Here is a 26,225-nt window from a genome sequence, read left to right as displayed (position 1 = left end):
TGATCCTGTGACATTTTCCCATTACATTTAATATGATAGGCAATGATGACTTAGGCTCCGTGCCATAGAGTACATCATTAGTATTTAGTGATACATTTTTCAGAATCTTCACTTATAATACCCTTGCAAAAAGCATTGGTGATAGTGCTCAGCTCTGTTGGGTGCCTTTTCTAACTTACAGTTATCACAATTTATATTGTTTACAAAACAGAGGCTTCTAGGTTATAGTATTCTATCGAATCTACAGTACAGTCCATTCTATCATAACATTTTTCTGAAACCAAAAATAACAAGTTCTCTAGTAGTTTTGATACTTTATAATTCTTGAAGATTAGATAAAATATGTCTATTTTTCACAGCTACAGTTTCATATTGAAATATGTAATGAACCAATTTTTTTATTGTTTTAGCTAAAACTTTCACCAGGATCTTAATGTCTTTATTCAGAAATTAAACTAGATGCCCTTTCAAGACTGTCTTTATTATCCTTTTAAAAAATAGTAATTGATGTCTGATTTAGAGTTTTTAATAGGGCATTAACTGCGCTAATTTAACTTAAAAGTTTTATGAACTTCTGCTGGACCTGTGACTTCTCTCATTTCAATAAGCCCCAGTGCTCATCTCTTCTACATTTAGCGTATGGAAAAAAAAATTGCACATAATTTTCCTTAATTGCTCTATAATTGCTGTATATGGAAACTTATATATTTGTTAAATATAGTTATTTTTATGCTGACTGACTTTAGTTCCTACTTTATTTACAATGATATGACCCCTCAAAAATACTTTAACTGATTCCAGGGTGTTTTTGCAGTTATCTCTTGGGATATAATGGTCTCTATAAAAATATTCATTTGTGTAGAAATTAATGTATTGTCTTTGTCTCTGAAATATGGTGAGCTGTGCCAGCGAAGTGCAATGATGTAAAAAAATTCATAAAAGAATAGTCAGTTTGTCCATAGCTATAATTTACTGGTTAAAAAAGGAATTCAGTCTTGAATATGGGTACAGAAATCTCCTTGTGCCTAGCAGATTATGAAGCCTAATAAACTGTGAAATTACTACAACCATTTTAAATATTACAATTGCAGCTGTTGACCTATCTAACTTTATTACAAAATGAAGAATTATTCTTAATTAAAGATATTTAGAATTAAGGTTAAAATGTGGTGCATATATTTTCTTAATACTGTAGCTGCAAAGGAGATTTCTTTGTGAATAAACACTCGGATATCTTGGGTTTTCTTATGGCAGCTAGACCTGGCCAACTCAGTCTTTATCGTATATACCAAAATGAATCCTTACTTTTTAAATGAGTCTCCTGCAAAGCTAGTATATCAGACTGTGAAAGCACTTTTTTACTTTTGATCTCATTATTCAAGGCCATTAATATTCCAAATTACAAATTTTAGTAAATGATTATTATTTTTCAGTTTTTGTGTTTTACAATTCACCTTTCTGGAAAGGAAAAGAAAACATAAAATGTTTTTGACAAATTTTAGCAAAGATCAATCAGAACTTGGCAAGCTAGATTCTAAAAATTCTATAAGTATTCCCTGGTGACAGCATTTATATTTTTTTTATCAAATTTCTTTCCATTTGCTTCATGAGAAGTGGGTGAGGATTCTTTGAATTAAGTAAGGTGAGTTTTTTGTGTGTGCAATGTAGTGTAAAATTCCAGAACAGCTTTATTCTAACTGATGTATATCCTGAGAATTCAACACAAAAAGTCTCATATCATGAACAAAATGATGTAATTAAAGTACTGTCTTTGAAGGAGAGGTTTTCTGAAGCCTCCATGCCTGACAAAGGACAAGACTAATCAATTTAATAGGGATGCTCTGGTCAGGTATTTTTAGGGCCTATAATAATCTTCAATATTATATTGCTAGAATTGGACAATTCTGATATTGATTCCAGTTTTTTTTCTTTATCTTTTTAATTATTTTTAACACTAAGCTCCTTCATTACCTGCTTTGTAGAAGCCTTAGGTTCTATATTAAAGTTGTAATCTTGGTATTTCTACAATTAAAATGTTGAGTACTGGTTTTGCCTGTTCGTTTTTTATTAACAAAATGAAATTCAATAATCTTGTTGTTCGATGACCATAAAAACTGCTAAAAAGTATGTATTTCTTAAATAATAAAATATGTACACAAAATAACGAAGTCCAGTTGCCATGACTCAACTACCAGATAATTTCACCTGGATGACTGAGAATCTTTACAGATGTACACAAAATATTTCTTCATAATCCATATAGCATAAAAGAAAAATAAATGCTTGTCATAAGTACAACCGCTATTCTAAAAACTGTTTACAAGATGTTTGTTAAGAAGATACATACAAAGGATGACTTCTCAGACTCCTTTTTTCTCAAATGACTGAACCGCCTTTTAAGGTGACCGACTTTTAAGTTGACCACTTCTTAAGGCAATTCAATATGTAGATCAATTTGATATTTTATACAAACTCATTAATTTGGTTATATTGCATTTAAGCGGTATTACTTTAATACACGTAGTTTCTGTTATTTTTGTGATGAAATTTTAACTTTTTTTCTATATTGAGGTCGCCCTTTTGAACCCCCCATCTGATATTTACTATGCGGTGAGGCATTTGTACTCCATCAACATTAATTATGTCCAGAGACATAATTTTGTCTATTTTTCCAGTGCATCGCTCACAAAAGCAAGGGAATGATGGGAGCACCAGAACTCTGCTCATATCATGTCGCTTCGTACCACAAGCTGCAAGTAGTAAGTCTGTAATAAGCGGAATACGCTTTCCACCCAGGGGATGGAAGGACAATCCCGACCGCTTTTATATAGTAAGAAAGAAGAAGAAGATATCGCACAGTCAGGAGTAGAAAATCATCTTTTACCTGGAAAAACGAAACTACAAATCCCATCGTGCAATGCAAAATGGACGGGCCGTGTGTGAAACTCCGCGCCTGCGTAGCACTCACGGGACAGAAGGACAATCCCGACTGCTTTTTTATAGAAGGATTACTTCACTGTCTTTAATGTAAAAGAAAAAAAATTCCAGTCTTCTCTTTCTTGTAAAGTCTATCCACCTGCTCTCTATTTACAGAAAATTCCAGCTACAACAGCAAGCGGACCTCCTTAGGTACTATAATACTTTGAGTAAAGGAGCACTACAACTAAATTAGCCTCAAGCCTAAAAAGCAGATACTGAAAAGAGATTTTATCAATGATCAAGTAATTTGGAGTGAAAAATTTAGATCACCTGCTGATAGACCAGAGCAATGCTATCCTTCAGCGTTTTCTAGTTTCTGTTTCTGGTTAACATTTCCAATCTCTATAAATATAAAGATCAATAGAATTGCATATCATAGAGGAACAGATTTAGAGGACAAAATGTTAAACTCTAGAAATGAAAGATTAGTAAATATGTTGTCAGGACTTGACCAAGCAAATAAGGGTTTTTCCTTTAAAGACAAATTTTCCTTCTCATACACGCCTCAACCTTAAATATGATTGCTATCAAAATGTTCGAAACAACATTGTACATGGCCATATGCACAGCAAAATGCTCATCATAGTGGACAACATCACAAAATAGTGACAACCATTACATAACCAATGAGAATGATACACAAAAATAAAATAACCCAAGAAATAGCATGTACTGTATTTATTTAATATGACAATACATCATTCAGATATTTAGACTAACTTCACATATTTTTTAATGGACATGTGTTTATCTTCCATGACACTCTGTGCACTCCCTGTTGCACATTTGCACCAATTATTATTCCTTTCTGTAAACATGTACCACTTATAGGAGTTGGAGGATAGCTTGGCAAATCCAACTTTTTTACCCTCTTTCCCATTTCATCTGCTGCTTACCACTCGTTATGATCTTGGGCATTTGGAAAGTGCAGAATCAACATTTACATGTAGTTTTTGATTTTATTCCTGTTTTAAGATAACAGATATCTTATACCATCTTAATTTTTCACATTATTTTGTATTTCGAATTCACTAGTGGGCGGTATGGTGGCACAGTGGGTAGCGCTGCTGCCTCACAGTTTGGAGGCCCGGGTTCTTCCCAGGTCCTCCCTGCGTGTAGTTTGCATGTTCTCCTCGTGTCTGCGTGGGTTTCCTCTGGGTAATCTGGTTTCCTCCCACAGTCCAAAGACATGCAGGTTAGGTGTACTGGCGATTCTAAATTGTCCCTATTGTGTGCTTGGTGTGTGTGTAAGTGTTTGTGTGCGTGGGCTGGCGCCCTGCCCGGGGTTTGTTTCCTGCCTTGCACCCTGTGTTGTCTGGGATTGGCTCCAGCAGACCCTTGTGACCCTGTTGTTAGGATATAGCGGGTTGGATAATGGATGGATGGATGGAATTTACTAGCATGTACCATTTCATGTATTTTTTTAAAGGTTGCAGCCTTGCTACCAAACTCAATCTGTATGTTGCAATACTGGGCTGTCACTGTTTAAGATGGTGTCTCGATATCTTTAGTGTCTAAGTTTCTTGCTTGCAAAACAAACCTTTGTGTGTTAGTTGGCAAAATCTTCATATGGATTTTGCATATGGCCTTGTTTGCATTTCAACTGTTACTGTATTTCTGCTTACTAATTTAGCTTTGGTGTTTGCTTGCTTTTTAACTTTATGTTCCCTTTCATTCCCTGGTCCTACAAACAAAGTGTTTCCTCTGCTCTTATTTGTTACTGTGGCAGGCACCAATGGAACTGGAGCATTTGCGATGAAATGACAAACTGATGTGAAAATGAATAAATTACATTTACTTTTTCTTTTATTTACTAGATTCCCATTGTTGGCTAAACATTATAAAATATCTAAATATTGATTGATTCCTCAGTATAGCTTCATTTTACAGAACTTGGAGAAATGAGACATTTATTGAAATTATAGTAGCTTTTGTACTCAAATTCAAGGCTGATGTTTGTTTTCATAAAATCAAAAAAGTATTAAAATCATTTCACAAGATGCAGTTAATCTATCTGTTGTTTTGATATCTGCGCATAACATGAATACATTCTTAGACTGAATTAATTAAGTCTTTTAAACAATACAACAGTAAAAATAGTAGTTGGAGTTTAAGTAGTGGTAATAACACATATTGTCATATGTATACAGTACAGTGAAATTCTTACTTGCACGTCTGACTATGAAACACACTGCTCCTCCCTGGCAACATGATTAAAAAAATATTAAATGCAATTGTCACAACATATAAACAATTTTCCATTTTCCAGAATTATATAAATTGTAAATGTTTATATATTGTATATACATGGGCCGATTATTAACATTTGTTCTCCCATGCACTAAAATATATTAATTATAGGTTTCAATCACAGGTTTGAGCATATCATAATGTATGTGGTTTTCGTATCTAGATAGTTGTAATCAGTGCATCTAACAATAAATGTTGTATCTTCATTAAACCTTAAAAAGACTTGAACTGGTCACTGTAAAGTTAAAACATGATTTTTTATTTGGTTATAATGTTAAATGTATGTAGATTTTTCTTTACATTGCCAAAATAAGTTTTATTTTTGTCTTTGTCTCTTGCTTTGGTTTACATCTGCAGGGACCTGTGCTTGAGATGTGTGCCTTTAAACAAATTTCTCAACTTCACTTTGCATTTTTATTCATACAATGTATTTGACTGATAAATAAAAGCAAATTAGTATAACTACACTCACTACTGCACCCATCTTTAAAAAAAAAGTCAGCATTCAACGTATCTTGGTGGATTTTGTGGACTCACATTATGGAAATACTTTGGTTTCTTTTAGAATAAAAATCTAAAAAAAGTATTTAAATAAAAAAATTGTATGTGCCTGTGTTTCTTTTACTACTTGTAAGACAATTTTCTTGGGAAAATATCATGCTTGATTGCTTTGTATTACTAATGTAACATAACATAATATTCTCAACCTCACTCAATACAATTCAGTGTTGCAGTGGCCGAGTGCCTAATGCAGCACCATCAAGTGCAAAGCAGAATCTATCGATGGACAGAGTGCCAGTCTATTACAGCATCTACTAATGTTCACATCTACAATGGCTCATACGGGGCTTATTAAGAGTAGTCAGGTAAGCTAACCTGTATTTGGAACGATGCAGAAAAACTGGAGTAGAGGAAAGCCCACAATGACACACGGAAAATATACAAATTCGGCACAGGCAGTGAGCAGACCAGGATTTGAAACCAGAGCAGTTCAAATAACCCTAATCTTTGCCTTTCTATATTTATTTTTATTGCACCTTTTAAAGAAGGACAAAAACTATTTTTAAATGTGCCATACATGATTACACAAATATTACATGATTGTTGCACAATAAAAATTGTTATTTGTCCAAAGACCCCAACAGGTTTAAAACTGAAAAAATATTCATTAAATGTATAATATATATTTGAATTGTTGCTATGAATACCCACTACAGTTTTCTGAACCTCCTCATTTTGAACGCTCTTTCACCTTTTAAAAGCCTTACATTTTCTTCTTCTTATTATTATTTTTTAACTACTATAATACTTACTGTAAGGCCAATATATATGCAGTATGTCAATTTTATACAGTACTACATAACCTAAATAAAATGTAGCATATTTGTGCAATATTATCCTACATCCACAAAAAAAAAGATTGTGTATTATCTTGAAGGATTTTGTTGACTCTTGCAGCTGAAGTTTTGTTTTGTTAAACAGTATAAACCTAAAGGAAAAAATGTAAAATAAGGACTGACAGTACAAAGTAAACAAATGGTACAATTGAAAACAAACACTGATGCCTCTTGGGTCAATCCACTAGAACAGTGTTACTTAAACTATGAGTCGAAGGTGTGATTTTAGGTGGTGTGATGTCTGAAACTGGGTCACGCTGAGTCATAAATTACAACTGTACTGAATGAAAAAGGGTCGTGAACAGTTTGCAGAAAGCTGCTTACATGCTGAAAACTAACCCCCAGGACTTTTCAAAGGGGAAGGACAATGATCAGCGGTGTTTCCACAAGGTATTCCCCAACTCCTTCCCCAGATGACGATCGGTGGTGATTCTCTAAGGGGGACCATGACAATGATCAGATCTCCTTGGTGGATGCAGGACGATGATCAGTGGCTATTTCACTGCAATTATGGGTTGCAAAGACATGCGACAGGCAAAAGTGGGTTGTGAGTAAAAAGCTTAAGAACCATTACAACCATCCTCTGAGAATCGCCGTCAATTGTCATCATTTCCCACTTGGAGAATTACTGTCAATCGTCCACCTAGGGGTTTGTTTCACCCTTGCAAGTGGTGATCCATTGCAAGGCTTTCGTTTCACAACCCTTTCAAATTCTGTACAATTGTAACTTATGACTCAGCACGACCCAATTTCAGACATCATGTCACCCAAAATGGGTTGCAACCTATAGTTTAAGAAACACTGGTCTAGATGTCTCAAGCTCTGTCAGGTATTGTGGATCACCTGCTTGCCCACCATGAATAAGCACTCTTTATTTTCACTTCCATTTCATAACTCTTCGTTTCTCTTTTAGTTTCTCTCTTTCTCTCTCTGTTGCTTTTCTCTAGTCTTTTTTCCTTCTGTTTGCTTTAACTTGTCTTTGGTTTTGCCATCTGCTGTTTGTTTCCCCCAAACATTTTTGGAACATTTTGGTAAAGTGATTATAATCCTCAGATGACCAATGTTTGTCATGAAATTAATACATTATCTGTAAAAAAAACTGAACTGCTGTAACAAATACACCAATGCACCTCTGAGATGACAATTTTCTAGAATGCTTCCAGGAGCAAAAAGGCCAACATGTAATATTGTAAACTGTGTAATAGTTATTGTGCCTGATGGAAAAACAGGCTTGACCTAAAATGGACAGAAAAGGGAAGATAAAGGTCTGTAGCAAATAGTAGTCAAAATAGGTTAAGGTTTGTTAATGATGGAACAAGTACCAGAGTCAAAACAAAATGCAAAAAACTTTGCAAAAAGTCATTAGCAGGGGCTCAGAAAATTTAAAAGGCAAAATAAACATGAGTATAATGACAAGTAGAAAATTATACTAAAGTTAGGATACAGGTTGAAGTGAGCCACCATGTTTTATTACCATGATTCAGTGATGTTTTGAGTCATTTAACATGCATCACATGATTGGTGGAAGCTACAGAAACAGTTCATAACAAGGCAGCCCCTGTCCTAACAAAGTATAAATAGAGCAGCCTCCATGATAATTAATAATAACAATATGAATATTATTCCAATTATTAGATATAGGTATTACTAACTATTATTATATTAAGTCCAAGTTAAACTAGTTCTGTGCAAATCGTCATGTCAGTAAAATTTTATAATTTGAGAAATCTGGATGAGACTAAAATTACAGAGGTCCTCAGATAATAATTACTTTACACAGTGACTGAAGTGGAATAAATACAAGATCCGTAGGATATGAAGTGAGCAGGGTCCCCCTTGGAGGTGTCAACAGACATATTGTTATAAATAAGAGTTGTTAATATGATACTGAACTGACTGTATGAACTGTTATGCATACATTAACTACCAGTCCTCATAAAGCAAGAACAGAGAAATGCTGGGAGAGTATTGGTGCCCATTGGTCCATTGTAAGAAATGACTTTAATGCACCTCCTGGTGTAAAACTAATCATGTGGAATAGGGAGAAAAATTACACAGGTCCCCAGAAAAATTACTTTACCCCACCTTCTGGTATAAAGCTAATTCCATCTAAATAGGGCTTACTGTATGTTACATGATTAATACAATGGGAACTCCATGAAGGGTTTGGCTGCAGTTCATAGCACTACATGACAGTGCTTCTCCATGAAATGCCTACTCGACAGTTGTAATTACTACTGAGCAAGACAGTCCTGCAACAGCCCTTATCTTAGCCATAGTGTAAGAATGACCTCTGAGAACGGAGTGCAAGATACATCTTGAAATGAGCATATTGAGAAAGTTGTGAATAACTGGGTGAGTGTGTAAAATTGCTGATGTGTAATGCAAAGGCCTAGATTCTATTGGAGACTCAATTTGAGCATGTAATAAGTGAGCTTACCCCTTTAAGTATACTGTCCAGAATGCTATGTGATTTGAAGCAGAAAGTCAAACAAGAAAAATATCTGTTATTGAATCAATTTGAGTAGTAAACAAGCATTAACAAGCATTTAATCTGATAAAGAAACCGTGGAACAGCAAATTATTAATAATCCCCAAGCATCTCTCCAATAAACACCCCATCCCACTACACAGACGAGGGTATTGTATACTGTATATGCAAAGTTCGGAAATGACGAATTGATAATGTAGACACTTAACACATCACACAGTCCTAGTGTTTCTCCTTGGGATATACATTTTGTTATACTACAAATACATTCATCAGCCACAACACTAAAATTACAGACAGGTGAAGTGAATAACATTGATTTTCTCATTACAATAAACCTGTCAAAGGATGAGATATATTAGGCAGCAAGTGAACAGTTTCTTGTTGAAGGTGATGTGTTGGAAGCAGGAAAAAGTAGCAAGCATTTCTACAGCCAGTATTTGCCACTGTGCTCTGTTATTATAGCCCTGTTTTTCCACATGCTTTTGAAATGACACCAGTTAAACCAGGAGTCTTCCTTTGATGGAATGACAGTCAGATTCCCACATTAATACCTGGATGAATTAGACCTACCAACTTACTTAAAACAGGAATTCTCAGAAGAATCCTATGCAAATATAAGAGGAATTTTCTAATTCTACATATAGGGCATCCAACTTACAGGTGAACCACACTGGTCCAAGCAACCATTTAGATCTGTATGTAAAATTACAGTGATCTAAAATAGTTAGTTTTCATTATATGGGAAGCCAGGGTGCTAGGTAGAAATTATATTGTAAACTAACATAGGTCATCTAAATGGTGGTCAAAACAAAGCTCAAGATCGATGAAGGGTACTAAATCAAAATTGTGAAATTCATAATTTTATTTTCTCCAGAATACATTTTAGTGTGGTGCTGGTCCTAAAATAAGTTGGCCATCATGAGATTACATGCTGACACATGCCTTGCAAAGTCAGCCTCATCTCTAGTGACCACTAAAACAACAGTGAAGCAGTGTTCAATGAACAACACTCAATGAGTAAATATAAGCCAAAGACCTGTGAAAACTTCATTTTAAGGATTACCTCTACACTTATTTTCAGAAAGCTAATTTTTAATGGCTTAAGCAAAATTAGAAGCATAGATCAGCATTTGATGCACAAAACTAAAAATGAACCCTGTGATTATCACAGCACAGAGACTAAGCAATGTGTTGTTTCTTTGTGGGTCTCTTTAAATGGAAGTTGAACAATAACCAGCTTTTGGTTTGCCACAGAGCATGTGTGGAAATCAGAATACACACAACCTCTTGTATTTCCTCAGTATACTGTATATGCCTAATGATTTATTTTACATAATGCAGTGCAAATGATTAGTTTTGGTAATGTCATCTTTCTAGCCATTTTCAGGATTTACGTATTTATTAATGTGCTTTAAATATCACTGGAATAGTGACAGTCTGTACATCAGTTTTTTTAACTATACTTGCTGAGTTTATGTTCTGTCACTACACATTCCATATTTTTTAATCCCTTTTTCCCTTGCTCTTTCGCAGTGATTTTGGTCTCATTACTATTTTGATCAAATCATCCCACCTGACCTTGCAAAGAAACTTTAAAATGGATTTTTCATAACCAAACCCACTTGGTCGACACTGCTTCAATTTTTGTCCGACTATTTACTGTGTGTCCCAAAAGTTTACTTTCTGTAGAATTGGTTTAAACTAGATTCATGTTTTTCTCTGTTCCACTGTCTGGACCTGACTATAGCCAATTATTAACATTTATTCATGATATTGATATGCTGTAACATTAAGAACCAGATATCCATATTTAAAAATCTGTAGCTAGATACACATAGTATATATATATATATATATATATATATATATATATATATATATATATATATATATATATATATATATATATATATATATATATATTAATAAAGTATATACTGTATCTATCTATCTATCTATCTATCTATCTATCTATCTATCTATCTATCTATCTATCTATATAAATGTATATATGTATATTATGGGGTGCTAAACAGGCAATTATAATGATTTTCAGAATATATAAAGTCAAAGCCTGATTATATAAAGTCAGCATCAGAATATATAAAGTCAGATTATATTGATATTGATTGAAACCACTCAGGCACACTTTTAGTAAACTCAATGAGTTCCCAATACAACATAATGAAATAAGTTAACAAAAACATCTTCAGAAAAATATTTTAAAAAAAAAAACACTGTTCAGTTAATTCATTAAAAATGACGTATGTGCCTGGCATTTTGAACACTATATTTATTTATTCTTTTTGTACGGGTGCATTTTTGGACGAACCTCACAAGCCCCATCGAATCTGAGTGGCTTCTGTTGAAGTTTACCTTTCACTAGTACCAGTGAAATGACAGGCACGGAAATTTAATATATTCAGGAATGATTTTATATATACCAACGCTGACTTTATATATTCAAAAATGACTTCATATATTCCGACGCAGACTTTATATAATCAGGCTTTGATGTTATATATAATCGGGAATTATTTTGTATATTCTGACGCTTACTTTAAATATTCAAGTTTTCACTTTATATATTCAGGAATGACTTTATATATTCCGACACTGACTTTATATAATCAGGTTTTGGTGTTATATATTCAGAACACTGACTTTATATATTCCGAAAATCATTAAATTTGCCTGTTTGGCACCCCATAGTATATGTTAGTTAATTGTGTAGCTATTCGAGACTTACTGTACTGTTCAGGTACCCATTTCCTTTATTTAATCTGCGGCTTGTACGCTATTTTTTGTTCGTTTATCACGATTAGAGATATTTATTGATTCCCTTCTTTAGCTGACTGCCTGCTCATATAAGGAGCTCCGCTGGATTTTCGTGAAGTAGCCTTTACACAGCTTCTCTGCTGTTTTATAAACGAACGACATATAAAGCCATCCTCTTTCCTTGCTTTGCCAAGGAAGCTGCCTTTTTATTTAATCCACGGGTTCTCCGCTGTTTTAATGTTCGTTTATTACGATTATTATAGTTCTCTTTATATATCACGTCAGTTCACGTGAGCTACTCTCCTGTGTGATGTTGCGATGTCCACGGCTTTATTTAATGTTACCTAAGACCCGGCACTTAAAAGTTTCTCGCTACAGCAATTTTAACTCCATTACAAAGTGATCCAAAGTCTCGTTTATACTTTGTGTCTTCTCATTAAACTTTTATCTGGCGAATAAAGTATTCGGCATTTTTCTTCAGCGCTTTGGGAGCTCTTTCTTCTTTTCCACGTACTGCGGTCACAGTCAGTTCACGTGGGAGGCGTGATGATGTCACACGCAGCTCCGCCCCCAAACATCCATCGAGCTAACGTCCATTACAGTATATGGAGAAAAATAGGTTCCAGTTATGACCATTACGCCGAGAATTTCGAAATGAAACCTGCTCAACTTTTGTAAGTAAGCTGTAAGGAATGAGCCTACCAAATTTCAGCCTTCTACCTACACGGGAAGTTGGAGAATTAGTGATGAGTGAGTCAGTCAGTCAGTCAGTGAGTGAGTGAGTCAGTGAGGGCTTTGCCTTTTATTATTAGTATATAATATTTTTTTATATATATATATACTCAGCAAAAAAAGAAACGTCCTCTGACTTTCAACTGTTTTTACTTTCAGTAAACTTAATGTGTAAATATTTGTATGAACACTAAAAGAGTCAACACCATAAGACATAAACTAAAAATGTTTCACAATGTGTCCCTGAATGAAGGGAGGCTCAAAATCAAAAGTACCAGTCAGTATCTGGTGTGGCCACCAGCTGCTTGAAGTACTGCAGTGCATCTCCTCCTCATGGACTGGACCAGATTTGTCAGTTCTTGCTGTGAGATGTTACCCCACTCTTCCACTAAGGCACCTGCAAGTTTATGGACATTTCTGGGGGGAATGGCCCTAGCCATCGATCCAAATCGATCCTGCTCCAGGGTACAGGCCTCGGTGTAACGCTCATTCCTTTGACGATAAACACGAATCCGTCCATCACCCCTGGTGAGACAAAACCGTGACTCATCAGTGAAGAGCACTTTTTGCCACTCCTGTCTGGTCCAGTGAAGGTGGGTTTGTGCCCATAGGCGGCGTTGTTGCTGGTGATGTCTGGTAAGGACCTGCCTTACAACAGGCCTACAAGCCCTCAGTCCAGCCTCTCTCAGCCTATTGCGGACAGTCTGAGCACTGATGGAGGGATTGTGTGTTCCTGGTGTGACTCGGGCAGTTGTTGTGGCCATCCTGTACCTGTCATGCAGGTGTGATATTCGGATGTACTGATCCTGTGCAGGTGTTGTTACACGTGGTCTTCCACTGCGAGGATGATTAGCTGTCCTTCCTGTCTCCCTGTAGCGCTGTCTTAGGCGTCTCACAGTGCGGACATGGCAACTTATTGCCCTAGCCACATCAGCAGTCCTCATGCCTTCCTGCAGCATGCCTAATGCACGTTCACGCAGATGAGCAGGGACCCTGGGCATCTTTCTTTGGGTGTTTTTCACAGTCGGTAGACAAGTCTCTTTAGTGTCCTGCGTTTTTAGAACTGTGACCTTAAATGCCTACTTTCTGTAAGCTGTTAAGGTCTTAACGACCATTCCACAGGTGCATGTTAATTAATTGATTATGGTTAATTGAACATGCATGGAAAACATTGTTTAAACCCTTTACAATGAAGATCTGTAAAGTTATTTGGATTTTTAAAACGTTGTTGAAATACACAGTCCTGAAAAAGGGACGTTTCTTTTTTTGCTGAGTATATATATAAAAGACCTGCCTAATATTGTGTAGGTCTTCCTCAAATCTCCAAAACAGTTCTGACCCATCAAGGCATGGACTCCACAAGATCTCTGATGTTGCCCTGTTGTATGTGATACCAAGATATGTGCAGTAAATCCTTTAAGTCCTGTAAGCAGTGAGGCGGAGCCTCCGTGGATTGGGATTATTTTTCCAGCACACCCCACTGATGCTTAATTGGATTAAGACCTGGGAAATCTGAAGGCCAATTCAACACCTCAAACTCTTTGTCATGTTCCTGAAACCATTCCTGAGAAATTTTTGCAGTGTCACAGGGTGCATAATCCTGCTGAAAGAGGCCACTGTCATTTGGGAATTCCATTGCTATGAAGGGGTGTACATGGTCAGCAACAATCTTTAGGTAGATGGTACATGTCAAAGTAACATCCACATTAATGACAGGACCCAAGTTTTTTCAGCAGAACCTGGGATACGCTCCAGCAGACCCTTGTGGCTCTGTTTAGGATACAGCAGGTTAGAAAATGGCTGACTGACATTGCCCAGAGTGTTACACTGCCTTTGCCGGCTTGCTTTCTTCCCATAGTACTGTCATCTCTCCCCCCAGTAAATGATGCACATTCACCTGGCCATCCACATGATTTAAAATTAACATGATTCACAATGCCACCTTCTTCCATTGCTCTATGGTTCAGTTATGATGCTCACATACCCACAGTAAGTGCTTTTCGCAGTGGACAGGTGTCAGCATGGGCACTCTGACCAGTCTGTGTTTACGTAGCCCCTTGTGCAACCAGCTACAATGCACTATGACACTTTTCTCTCATGACCATCATTAAGTTTTATAGCATTTTCTGGTATAGTAGATCTTCTGTGATATCAGACCAGACTGGCAAGGCCTTACTCTCCACAGGCATCAATGAGCCTTAAGCGGCCATGATCCTGTCATCGGTTCACTGGATATTCTTCCCTGGCCTGGACCACTTTTGATAGGTACTAACCACTGCATACTGAGAACACCTCACAAGACCTGCCATTTTAGAGAATCTCTATCCCCATCATCTAGCTATCACAATCTGGCCCTTGTTAAAGATGCCCAGATCCTTATGCTTGCCAATTTTTCCTGCTTCCAATACATCACCTTCAGGAATTAATTGTTCACTTCCTACCTTATATATCCCACCCTTTGACAGGTATCACTGTAATGAGACAATCAATGTTATTCACTTTACCCATCAAGGATTTTATTGTTGTGGCTGATAAGTGGTGGTGGTAAATGGGCGTTTCTGTACTCATGGATTCCGGCAGCATCATTTCCATTGTTGCATGCTGATACAGTATATGATTTGCAACAGCGGCCGAAACATGAATGACCAGTCTAACCTGTATTCACTGGGAAACTCAATAGTACAGGTCTGACCAGTGTATCATTACTTATAAGGGTGCCAAGCAGAAAATCCGGGGCAGCTGTTATGCACAGCCCTCCCTATCCAGGGAATCTTGGATGGGACTGTTCAGAAATTAAAGGCGGAAAAGCACCCTCAACCTTTGTGAAAACACTGGGCCTGGTAATTGCTCTAATGTATCTACGGAGATGGATGGTGAGGCATCATGGGACATTGTTCTGCCCCTTGAGGTAACCACAGATCTCTTCTGAACTTTACAGTTTCAATTTATTGGGAGGTACTACAAGTCTCCACGGCTGGAGTTATTGTACAGACCTGAACCCTAAGGTGTTTTGGATATATTTAAAGAAGGCTAGGAAGAGACAGTCCCTTCCACTAACATATTGGAATATATTGTGCAGTTACACTATAGATTTGAAAAGATTAGGCCTATTGTAAAGGAAAACACTGCACTTGCAATCAGCCCAGGCTTATTATTATGACGATGGCACTAGGCTTCATGAATTCCATCCCAAAGACTGTCTCAAGGTCTTCATTTCCACTTCTCATTCCAAATTATTAGCCCATTGGCAGGGCCCATATGAAATCAAGGAGAGGAAAGGCTTGTCCAACTATTTGGTTAAACAACCAAACCGGCAACCATCCAAACGATTTTACCACATAAATACTGCATGTTGAAGCTGTGGAAGGAAAGGGAGCCTGATCAATCCTCCGCTCAACCTTGCTCCTTCCTTTTACACAATAACCTTAATTTCGGTCTAAATTTGTCACCCCAACAACGATGAGACCTTAAGGAAGCTATCTTGTCCGTCCTGGAAGTTGTTAATGAATGACCAGGAAGAACTTCCCTGATTGCATACGATATTGTCACCAAGCCAGAGGTTGTTGTCAGAGAATGCCCATATCACTGGAAGCCAAATCAGCAAAAGTTGAGCTTGATATAAGACACGTGTTGGATCTTGCTGTAACAGAGAAGAGTTTTAGTCCCTGGTCCAGCACCATTGATCCCAAAACCAGATGGATGTTTTGATGCCTATCCAATAGCATGAGTGGATGAACCCCTCTAGCGGCTTGGGAAGACTAAGTACATGACCACTCTTGACATGGCAAAGAGTCCACAATGTACCAAAGTTTAAGCCATTATGAAATGGCCCTGTCCAAAAACAAAAAGGCTGGTCCAAGCCTTCTTAGGATTGGTGGGGTACTATCACAGGTTTGTCCCCAATTCTCAGAGAAGGTGGCACTTATAATGAATTTAATAAAGAAACAGACTCCTAATATGCTGACATTGGATGAGAAAAGAGAAGCTGCAATCAGTGACTTGAAATAGGCCCTCCCAGCAGCACCTATTTTAATAACTCCTACTTTCTCTTTGCCTTTTATTTTACAAACTGATGCTTCAGACACAGGTCTAGGAGCCATGCTGAGCCAAAGCATCAATGGTGTTAAACACCCCATAATGTACCTAAGACAGAACTGCTGGATCAGGAAACCAGGTATGCGGTGGTGGAGACAGATGCCCTCAAAATCTATTAGGCTATTAACTAGCTGGGAAAACAGTTCACCCCAGTGACAGAACATGCACCCACCCTTACAACGGATGGCACTACACAAAAAGTCAAACCCCAGCATTGCCAGATGGTTACTGGACCTGCAGCCTTACCAGTTCAAAGTCCTCCATCGTCTCCACTGATGCACTGTATCATGACCATGACCTCACGGCTTGTGTTGCCTAATCCAATGGATCTGGGTTGGTGGTATGGGGGGTGAGGGACTGTGTTTGATTGGTGGCACGCTACTGTCAAGTGCATGTGAGTTAGAAACAGCTTAAAGGCTTGGTTGGTGGTAATTCTCTTCCGAAACAGGAGATGGCAATGTATAATAATGTTCTCTTTTCTTCTTCTTCTGCAGAAAGGAAGAATTGACACCTTTCCACCTCTGACATCACTTCTGAGATCTGTCCACCTGCACCTGTTACTTCCTACCAGAATGCCTGAAATCCGAAAAGCCCCCATCTTGGACAGTCAACCTGAGGCACAAGGCTGAGGACAACTCATTTTTTGTGCATTTACACATATTTCTTTTTCTTTCAAGCTTTTTCAGTTAATTAGGATTGGCCGCAAGGTGCCCTAAAACTCTAACATTGTTGTTTCATCTATATGTATATACGTGTATTAAAAAAACAAGAAATCAAAAGTGAAAACATCTGCAATAACATATCTTAGGAATCTTGGGATTTGTTTTAAAATGTTACAGCATTTTTTTCACTAATGCATTACATTAGTGAGCTATAGAAGCCTTAATGGTACATTAGTAAAATAGAACAGTATCAAAGTTTCCACTGGGAATACTCCTATCCACTGAGAAAATGTCTATTCCAAATGGCAAGAAACAGACTAAAAAAAGACCCAGAGTGATTAAGCAAATAAGAACCTGAAGAAACAGTGTGAGTAATGGTGCAAGCAGAAGATGGAGAAAGTCAGTGAGCAGGCACCCATTAGAAGGAAATCATGCACTTATACAGTCTTTCATCTTTGTCTGCAAAATTTTGCAGTGGGAAACACAGGGTGTCTAGTCTTATATAAAAAAAGCTGCCACTACTAGAACTTCATAAGTAGCTTTGTAGCTTCCATGCCAGCAATCATTTTGTATTTGTAAACAAATCATTATTTGGATTGTATTAAGAATTTTAACCAGCCCTGGATTAAGCATGCTTTAACTAAGAAACATTGTTAAGTAACATTAAAATGCCACTATGAAACTATTATGAAGTTTCATAAATCTACTTTCTTCTTCTTTGCAAATAAAAACATTATTTCAGCAACATTTCAACGTCTTTCTCATGCTTACTTTATGTTGGAATTAGTCGAATGCCATGTAGTTTCTGAAATTGGTGGCTATGGAAATAAGTCAAAGTTCTCATAATCAATAATCAATTGTTTATTTCAGTGTTACTTGATATGCAAATTAATTTTAATGGTCTTGCAATTATTCATTTCACTAAGTACACTAAGTGTTAAAATTACCATGGCTGACCAGGTGACATATAAAGGCCGAAACATTTGGCACAGATCAGGGGCAGCACCTAGGAAGACCCTAAGAAACAAATGAAAATCCATATTGGCAGGGATGGTGCAGAATGTGATGCCAACGCAGAAGGTGTGCACTTTGCCCAGTATATGCATTGAATTCCATGAAATGGAAATAGACACAAGTACGCAGGAAGATGAAAGATTGAAAGAAAAGGGAGACAGGGAAAGAAAATGTAATTCTTCCCCTATGTGGTAAAGGACAGACAACACAGCAGGCTCTAAGAATGCCTGAGTCTCCTGGACATTTGGGATCTTGGTTGTTTGGTATGGTTGGAAGAATGTAGCATACAGACCCAAGCTATAAGAGAACGGAGCAAGTTGCTCTTTGGTGGGATGACCTATTAGGAGTAATTGAAGACCAGAAGCTGTTATAAGGTGCTCCACTCTAATGACATATTTATAAAAGTAAATTTACTCCCTGCCCAAAAAGAGATTTCAGGTCAGTGGAAGTGACACTGGGACAGGAATTTAAAGCCACAATCATCTGGCAAGCCTACAGTCTGGATATGAAATGGGGCTGAACCCCATAGGAAGAAAGAGGCCACATTATAGGAAAAGAGAGAGAGAGAGACACAGGTTGTGAATTTGATAGTACAATGTACAATATTTGGAAATCCAGCATAGCTTCCAAAACTTGAAACAAATGGTAGTTAAAAATTTCTAGAAAAATTTAAAAGTGTTGGCTGAACTTATGATTTATTGAAATTGTTTTTTTACTATTGATTACTATATAGCATAGTCTCACACATGCCAACCAGTCTATATTCTTTTTACTCCACAAGGAGCTAGAACACATTTTGGCACCATCAGATGCAAAGCTAGAACCAATCAAGAGTCACTTAGGGGAAAATAGCAACTCAGTGATTTAAAAAAGGCCTAGTAGGAACCTAACTGTAACAATTCATAATAACAAGAAAAAAAACATATATACAGTGCATCTGGAAAGTATTCACAGCACATCACTTTGTCCACATTTTGTTATGTTACAGTCTTGTTCCAAAATGGATTAAATTCATTTTTTCCTCAGAATTCTACACACAACACCCCATAATGACAACGTGAAAAAAGTTTACTTGAGGTTTTTGCTAATTTATTCAAAATAAAAAAACTGAGAAATCACGTGTACATAAGTATTCACAGCCTTTGCCATGAAGCTCAAAATTGAGCTCAGGTGCATCCTGTTTCCCCTGATCGTCCTTGAGATGTTTCTGCAGCTTAATTGGAGTCCACCTGTGGTAAATTCAGTTGATTGGACATGATTTGGAAAGGCACACACCTGTCTATATAAAGGTCCCACAGTTGACAGTTCATGTCAGAGCATAAACCAAGCATGAAGTCAAAGGAATTGTCTGTAGACCTCCGAGACATGATTGTCTCAAGGCACAAATCTGGGGAAGGTTACAGAAAAATATTTGCTGCTTTGAAGGTCCCAATGAGCACAGTGGCCTCCATCATCCGTAAGTGGAAAAAGTTCGAAACCACCAGGACTCTTCTTAGAGCTGGCTGGCCATCTAAACTGAGCGATCGGGGGAGAAGGGTGTTAGTCAGGGAGGTGACCAAGAACCCGATGGTCACTCTGTCAGAGCTCCAGAGGTCCTCTGTGGAGAGAGGAGAACCTTCCAGAAGGACAACCATCTCTGCAGCAATCCACCAATCAGGCCTGTATTGTAGAGTGGCCAGACGGAAGCCACTCCTTAGTAAAAGGCACATGGCGGCCCGCCTGGAGTTTGCCAAAAGGCACCTGAAGGACTCTCAGACCATGAGAAACAAAATTCTCTGGTCTGATGAGACAAAGATTGAACTGTTTGGTGTGAATGCCAGGAGTCACGTTTAGAGGAAACCAGGCACCGCCCATCACCAAGCCAATACCATCCCTACAGTGAAGCACAGTGGTGGCAGCATCATGCTGTGGGGATGTTTTTCAGCGGCAGGAACTGGGAGACTAGTCAGGATAAAGGGAAAGATGACTGCGGCAATGTACTGTACAGAGATATCCTGGATGAAAACCTGCTCCAGAGCGCTCTTGACCTCAGACTGGGGCGACGGTTCATCTTTCAGCAGGACAACGACCCTAAGCACACAGCCAAGATATCAAAGGAGTGGCTTCAGGACAACTCTGTGAATGTACTTGAGTGGCCCAGCCAGAGGGAAGACTTGAACCTGATTGAACATCTCTGTAGAGATCTTAAAATGGCTGTACACCGACGCTTCCCATCCAACCTGATGGAGCTTGAGAGGTGCTGCAAAGAGGAATGGGCGAAACTGGCCAAGATAGGTGTGCCAAGCTTGTGGCATCATATTCAAAAAGACTTGAGGCTGTAATTGCTGCCAAAGGTGCATCAACAAAGTATTGAGCAAAGGCTGTGAATACTTATGTACAGGTGATTTCTCAGATTTTTTTATTTTTAATAAATTTGCAAAAACCTCAAGACAATTTTTTTTACGTTGTCATTATGGGGTGTTGTGTGTAGAAGAATGAATTTAATCCATTTTAGAATAAGGCTGTAACATAACAAAATGTGGAAAAAGTGATGCCCTGTGAACACTTTCCGGATGCACTGTACACATTTGGGTACAAAAATAGAGAAAACAAAAATTATCATAGTGAGTGATATTCCGAAAAAGATTAAAAAAAATTATTTTGTCCTCACACCTCATTTTGTAACAGAACATGGTAACTGTAAAAGTTTTTCATGGATACATACTCTATTTGCTAGTCCCAGTAACTAATCTAACAATGTAAAGTCTGTCTAGGATTACAGGAAGCAATACAACATCAAACAAATTGTATTCTCACAAGATAATCAAAAACAGTGTGAAGAAGCCCTTGAACAGCTTACAAAACTGATCAATTCTATAATCAGAAATGCACAAAGAAGTAATACCACCTACAACAACATGTATGTTTTTGGGCTATGAAAGACAACTGGAGTGCAAATTCCACACAAACATTGGTTTGCCTAGGAATCAAATGCAGATCTCTGGATCTGTGTGATTGCAGCACTAATTAATGTGCCACTATGCACCACAAGAAATGCCATCTGATTAAGGTCAAATTAATTGCATTAATGCAATTAATTTGTATATCATGCTTATATTTGTATGTATGTACCTTTATTATTTTCTCTATATTCATGTACATTTCTTCTGTGTAGCATTTCATTATGTTCTAATTGGATTATTTAATATATATATATATATATATATACAGTACATATATATAAAATTATATTTTCTTTCTCTGTTTAAGCATGGAAACTTTCTCAAGATTATCTCCTGGTAAGAATCTATCTACCTCAACATTGAAATTTAGACTGATTATGGAACTGTCTTGTGGCTTTTCAATTTCCATCTGCCTCTCCCTTTATTTATGAGTTTCCACAATTCCTGTTTTTCAGGACCATTTAATTGCTACTACTTCACTATATGATACCTTAACTTAGAAGCCTAGAAAGCTCTACTGAAGATTTTACAATTTAACCTTATTCTGTTCCTTTATAACCTGGTTTGCAGTTTTATACTAGATCTGTGCTTGACTTTTTACTGTAGATCCTTTCACTATTTACTGTTACTTTCTGTGCAAATATTACTGTTGCTCTTATTTTGAAATGCTATACCAAAGTTGACCTGGATATATAAAACTGCTTTTGAAACTATTTAAAATCTATACAGTATAATTCGGAGATCCCTCTTAGTGTCTGTCAATGTTGGGTTTCTATGTTGCTGTTCATTCTTACAAAGAGAGAGTTAAGAAATGAAACTTTCTTACATATACTGTATGTTTTGTATATTGTATCCTTGTTAGCCTTACTAAGTATCTTGAGAATGTGATATAGCTTAAATGCAGTTATATAAAATGAAAATGAAAAGATCAAAGACTGAAAGGAATTACACAACTGCACAGCATATGCTAAAACAGAATTATCAGGGTAGGCACTGTGTTGTTATGTTGTGTAATTTCTCATATTTTTCACAAGAACACTTAAATAAATTTGATGCTTCTTGCAGTGTTTCTTGTTATAGCCATAAGTTCTGAATTGGAAAAATTCTGAGAAAGCAACTTAGTCTCACTCATTCAGAAAAGACTGGGAACTAATATGTGTGTGTGTGCCTGCAGATTGGCATCCATAATGGTTAAACTTGATCTTGCCAGCTGGAGCAGTTAGCATAGGAATGCTTGTGAATCTAACATGCCCTCCAATTAAATCATTTTCTGATATTATCTATTTATCTGTATATAGGTAATGAATGTTTGCAAGCATATATGGTTTATGGAGAGCCCTATAAAAATTTAGTGCATGTACTGCATTGCTAAAAAGAAGGTTAACTTCTGCTTTATGTAATTAATGATGCATGATAAAATATAAACATTTTAATAGGTTATGGGCAGTTGTGATTTTAACTAATCATTGCAAATATTCTGTAATTAGTTATGCAATTAATATGGGCTGCGGTGGGCTAGCGCCCTGCCCGGGGTTTGTTTCCTGCCTTGCGCCCTGTGTTGGCTGGGATTGGCTCCAGCAGACATCCATGACCCTGTAGTTAGGATATAACGGGTTGTTTAATGGATGGATGGATGGAATTAATTTGGGTTTTACTATATACACAGAATGCTTAGGATAAATAATATCCAAACATGTTCTCTGTCTCTATTAATGTTTTCCTCATTCAAAACTATAAACTGAGAATGCAAACCACTGCTATTTTTGTTGTATACAATATACAAACTGTGGATATTTGATTATAAATAATTCCTTTTCACACAAAGTCACCTTTAAAACCAAAAATCTACAAGAAACACTGAATGGTGCAAGTTAGCACTGAAAAATTATTGGTTATGGAAGTACAGCCTGTAAAAACACTCAAATATCCAAAACACCACATAATAATTTTTACACTACAAATCAATTGAAAAGATATCAAAAAATAGCATTTGGATTAGCATAAATTCAGAACTCATTAGCCTGGGGGCATAAAATGTTACTTTTTTTGTTTTGTTTCATTCACTTCCGTTGAACGTCTACATATATTATTTTTTATATATTAAGTCACATTCACTCTCACAGAAAGTGAGTGTTAGAAAATCATCACGGAGTACATAGAGAAAAAACTAAATCTGTTTTACAAACACACTATTTGGACTTTGTTTATATAAAGATATAATGACATGTAAAGCACAATTCAAAGAAAACTCATTAGTGCCCCTGAATAAGCAGACGTTTTCATATTTACAGTGACAATTACATTAGAAGAGTCTGAAAAATAAACTCTTGCACCTTTCCCAGAAAGTGAAGAGAGTTAGATTGGAATGTAAATTGGAGCAGACAGGCATAGGCAAGTAATTCATGAAAATTTGAATGTTTTTGATGAGAACAAGCCATTCAGCTCAACAAAGATATTCAGCCCTATCTGTTTTTCGATCCTATCTACAGAATGTTTTTTTTTTTTGCTTTTTCTACAAAGATATGGATTGCTGTGGAGCAAAGTGGTATAAAATCCACTCATCTATGAAGACCTCAAAGAACACAACGTCCTTTCAACAACTTACATAAATGTATTATTTAAATCTTCTTTTTTATTAATGCATGCCAGTCACAACAATGCTTCCAAACACTATGATCATATACCATCTTCCAACAAATTTATATGGGAAATCCAACTAAAATGATGATCCGGTCATTTACAGTTCCATTTAGGGAGACGTATTATTGCGCACTAATATTTAAAATATATATATATATTCATGGACAGCAGGCAGGTGATTCAGTAATTTAATACAAATAGGACTGTAATCAAAATGTCTCTGTATGTGTAAACTGGTTTAATTTAATACGTTGCACGGTGCGATACGAACAGTTACGGTGTTATTCTCTTAAAGGCGCTAGTAACAACTAAACCCCTGACTTACAATACACGTATTAACACTTTAGTTGGGACAAATGTCCAGGAACTGCAAGCGTAGGGAGCGAAGTACAACGATTTTCTCTCAAATTACTCATAAATCTAATATTATTTAATTACTATTTTTGTCAGCACATCTAGCATTTGTTTATGGAAATCGACTACCTGCCTTTAGAGAAAGGGTACGATTAAAAAATTCTGCGTTAAAAGATCGGAAGAAAGGAAGACAGAAGGAGATGCACATGCACTGCGCACACAAGTCGCTAGATGCGTGTGTTATGCGCATCTGAAGACCCCTACATATTTAATGCAGTCTGTAACCCCTAACCTAGTTTTCCATCTTTTTTAACTTAAGCGAGACTGAGTTGTGAGGTCAGAGCGCGAGGTGCAAGTGTCACTCCCGTTACTCCAAAATCATCTTACCAACTGGGAGAAAGAACGATTGTCTCTTTTCTTCCGCGGCATCCTTAGTTCACCTAAAAGCTATACTAAGCCGAACACTACCCTGCGTCGCCCCCGCCTGCAAACAAATCTGCACCTGTTTGCCATTCTAAACGCATTCTTGCTGCACACGCCGGTGTCTGGAACTCCTCAACATAATCATAAGAAGCGCAATGTGCAATGATAATAAGCGTGACTAAGTCGCTTTCCTTCCTTCCCTCCTTCCTTCATTCATTCCTTCCTTCACTGGGTTATCGCTGGTCTGTTTCTAAAATCCCAATCCCCACAAGCATCAGTGCGAGGGTAAGGAGAGGTTGAGCTCTAGCAGTGTCTCGCTTCGCCTACCTGTGACTTTGCAATGCTGTCCCTTCGGTACGTGTCGGGGTGCGACCGTCCAGTCAGAGAGCGGAGCAGCAGCAGTGTTGGCACTCGGGATGCTCCATAGCGAGAGAAGCTCGCCGCCTTCCAGCAGCTGCTGTGCCCGTGCCGCCGGCTCTGGTCATGTGATCTCGAGCATCACTCGCCTCATCTCCGCTACTGTTGAGTCACACAGACTAGAACTGAACAGTGAGGGGCAGCGGCTCGGCGAGCTGGCGGCAAGTGCCAGCGTACTGCGTCGTATGTGGGGAAGCACATCTGCGCTGACAGGACGGGGACGGCATCATATATGAGAACCGATCCCAGACATTATTGCATTTTTCCCTTTTCTCTCCGCCAGAGATCACGCCCTGACGCACACGCTTTAGAACACATCCATCGGCTTTTTTTAGTCATGCTACATCGGCCCTGGTGCTCTTCCACGTTTCTTTTCCCGTGCCCAACAATAGCCTACATAGAAATAGGTTATTGAAATCAAACGGTAAATCTTGACCAGAGTACATGCACCTGCGGTACATATGTTTAATGGCCTGTTGCAATGCTTAACCTTTGATGTTATGACCTCAAAACATTTTTGTATCTTCAAATTTTCGTCACGCTTTGTGGCTTCCGAAGGATTCAAACATGTGTTTCTTCCCGTGCCCTCTGCCCAGATGTAACTTGACATAGTTAACTACATTTAAATTGTGATAATGATCATGGAGACAGAAAGGAAGTGGTATTTATGCTCATTTCGCTCACGATCCTTGGAATGATGCCCACATGTGCTGCGGACTCCATGGTATTTGATACAAGCACTCTAATTATTTTAACACCATTCACTATAGACAACACACAAAATGAGGGGATCTAATGCAGTCTATAATGAAGCAACCCCACACCTTTCTTTGCAATGCATGAATCTGGTTCCTTGACTGGGTTACGCCCTCACCTCACCCATCTAGACTCCCCTTTTAAAAGCCTGCATAGATGTCTTCTGTTACTGATGGATGCATAATGCCCATATCTAGGGTACTTCTTTCTTATCTCCCGTATTATGGGACTTGTTCACTAGATCTGAACATCAGTTAAAATATTTCGTGAGAGGTACAGAGCCAGCTAGCCC

At 37.5% G+C, this 26,225-nt stretch overlaps 1 protein-coding gene across 2 annotated transcripts in view; it reads right to left on the bottom strand.

The window, feature by feature from the left end:
- The window catches only part of slc4a3 (solute carrier family 4 member 3), a 274,743-nt gene extending 249,477 nt beyond the window's left edge, over positions 1 to 25,266 (bottom strand). For both annotated transcript variants that reach the window (XM_039756390.1, XM_039756394.1), the window contains exon 1: positions 25,088 to 25,266. The gene's annotated coding sequence lies outside the window, so the exon portion shown is untranslated. The remainder of the gene's footprint in view (positions 1 to 25,087) is intronic.
- Positions 25,267 to 26,225: the final 959 nt, after the last annotated feature.

The sequence above is a fragment of the Polypterus senegalus genome, chromosome 6 (genome assembly GCF_016835505.1).
Source record: "Polypterus senegalus isolate Bchr_013 chromosome 6, ASM1683550v1, whole genome shotgun sequence".
NCBI lineage: Eukaryota > Metazoa > Chordata > Cladistia > Polypteriformes > Polypteridae > Polypterus > Polypterus senegalus.
The sequence above is the reverse complement of the archived record's forward strand: the minus strand, read 5'-3'. Positions and strand labels throughout refer to the sequence as shown.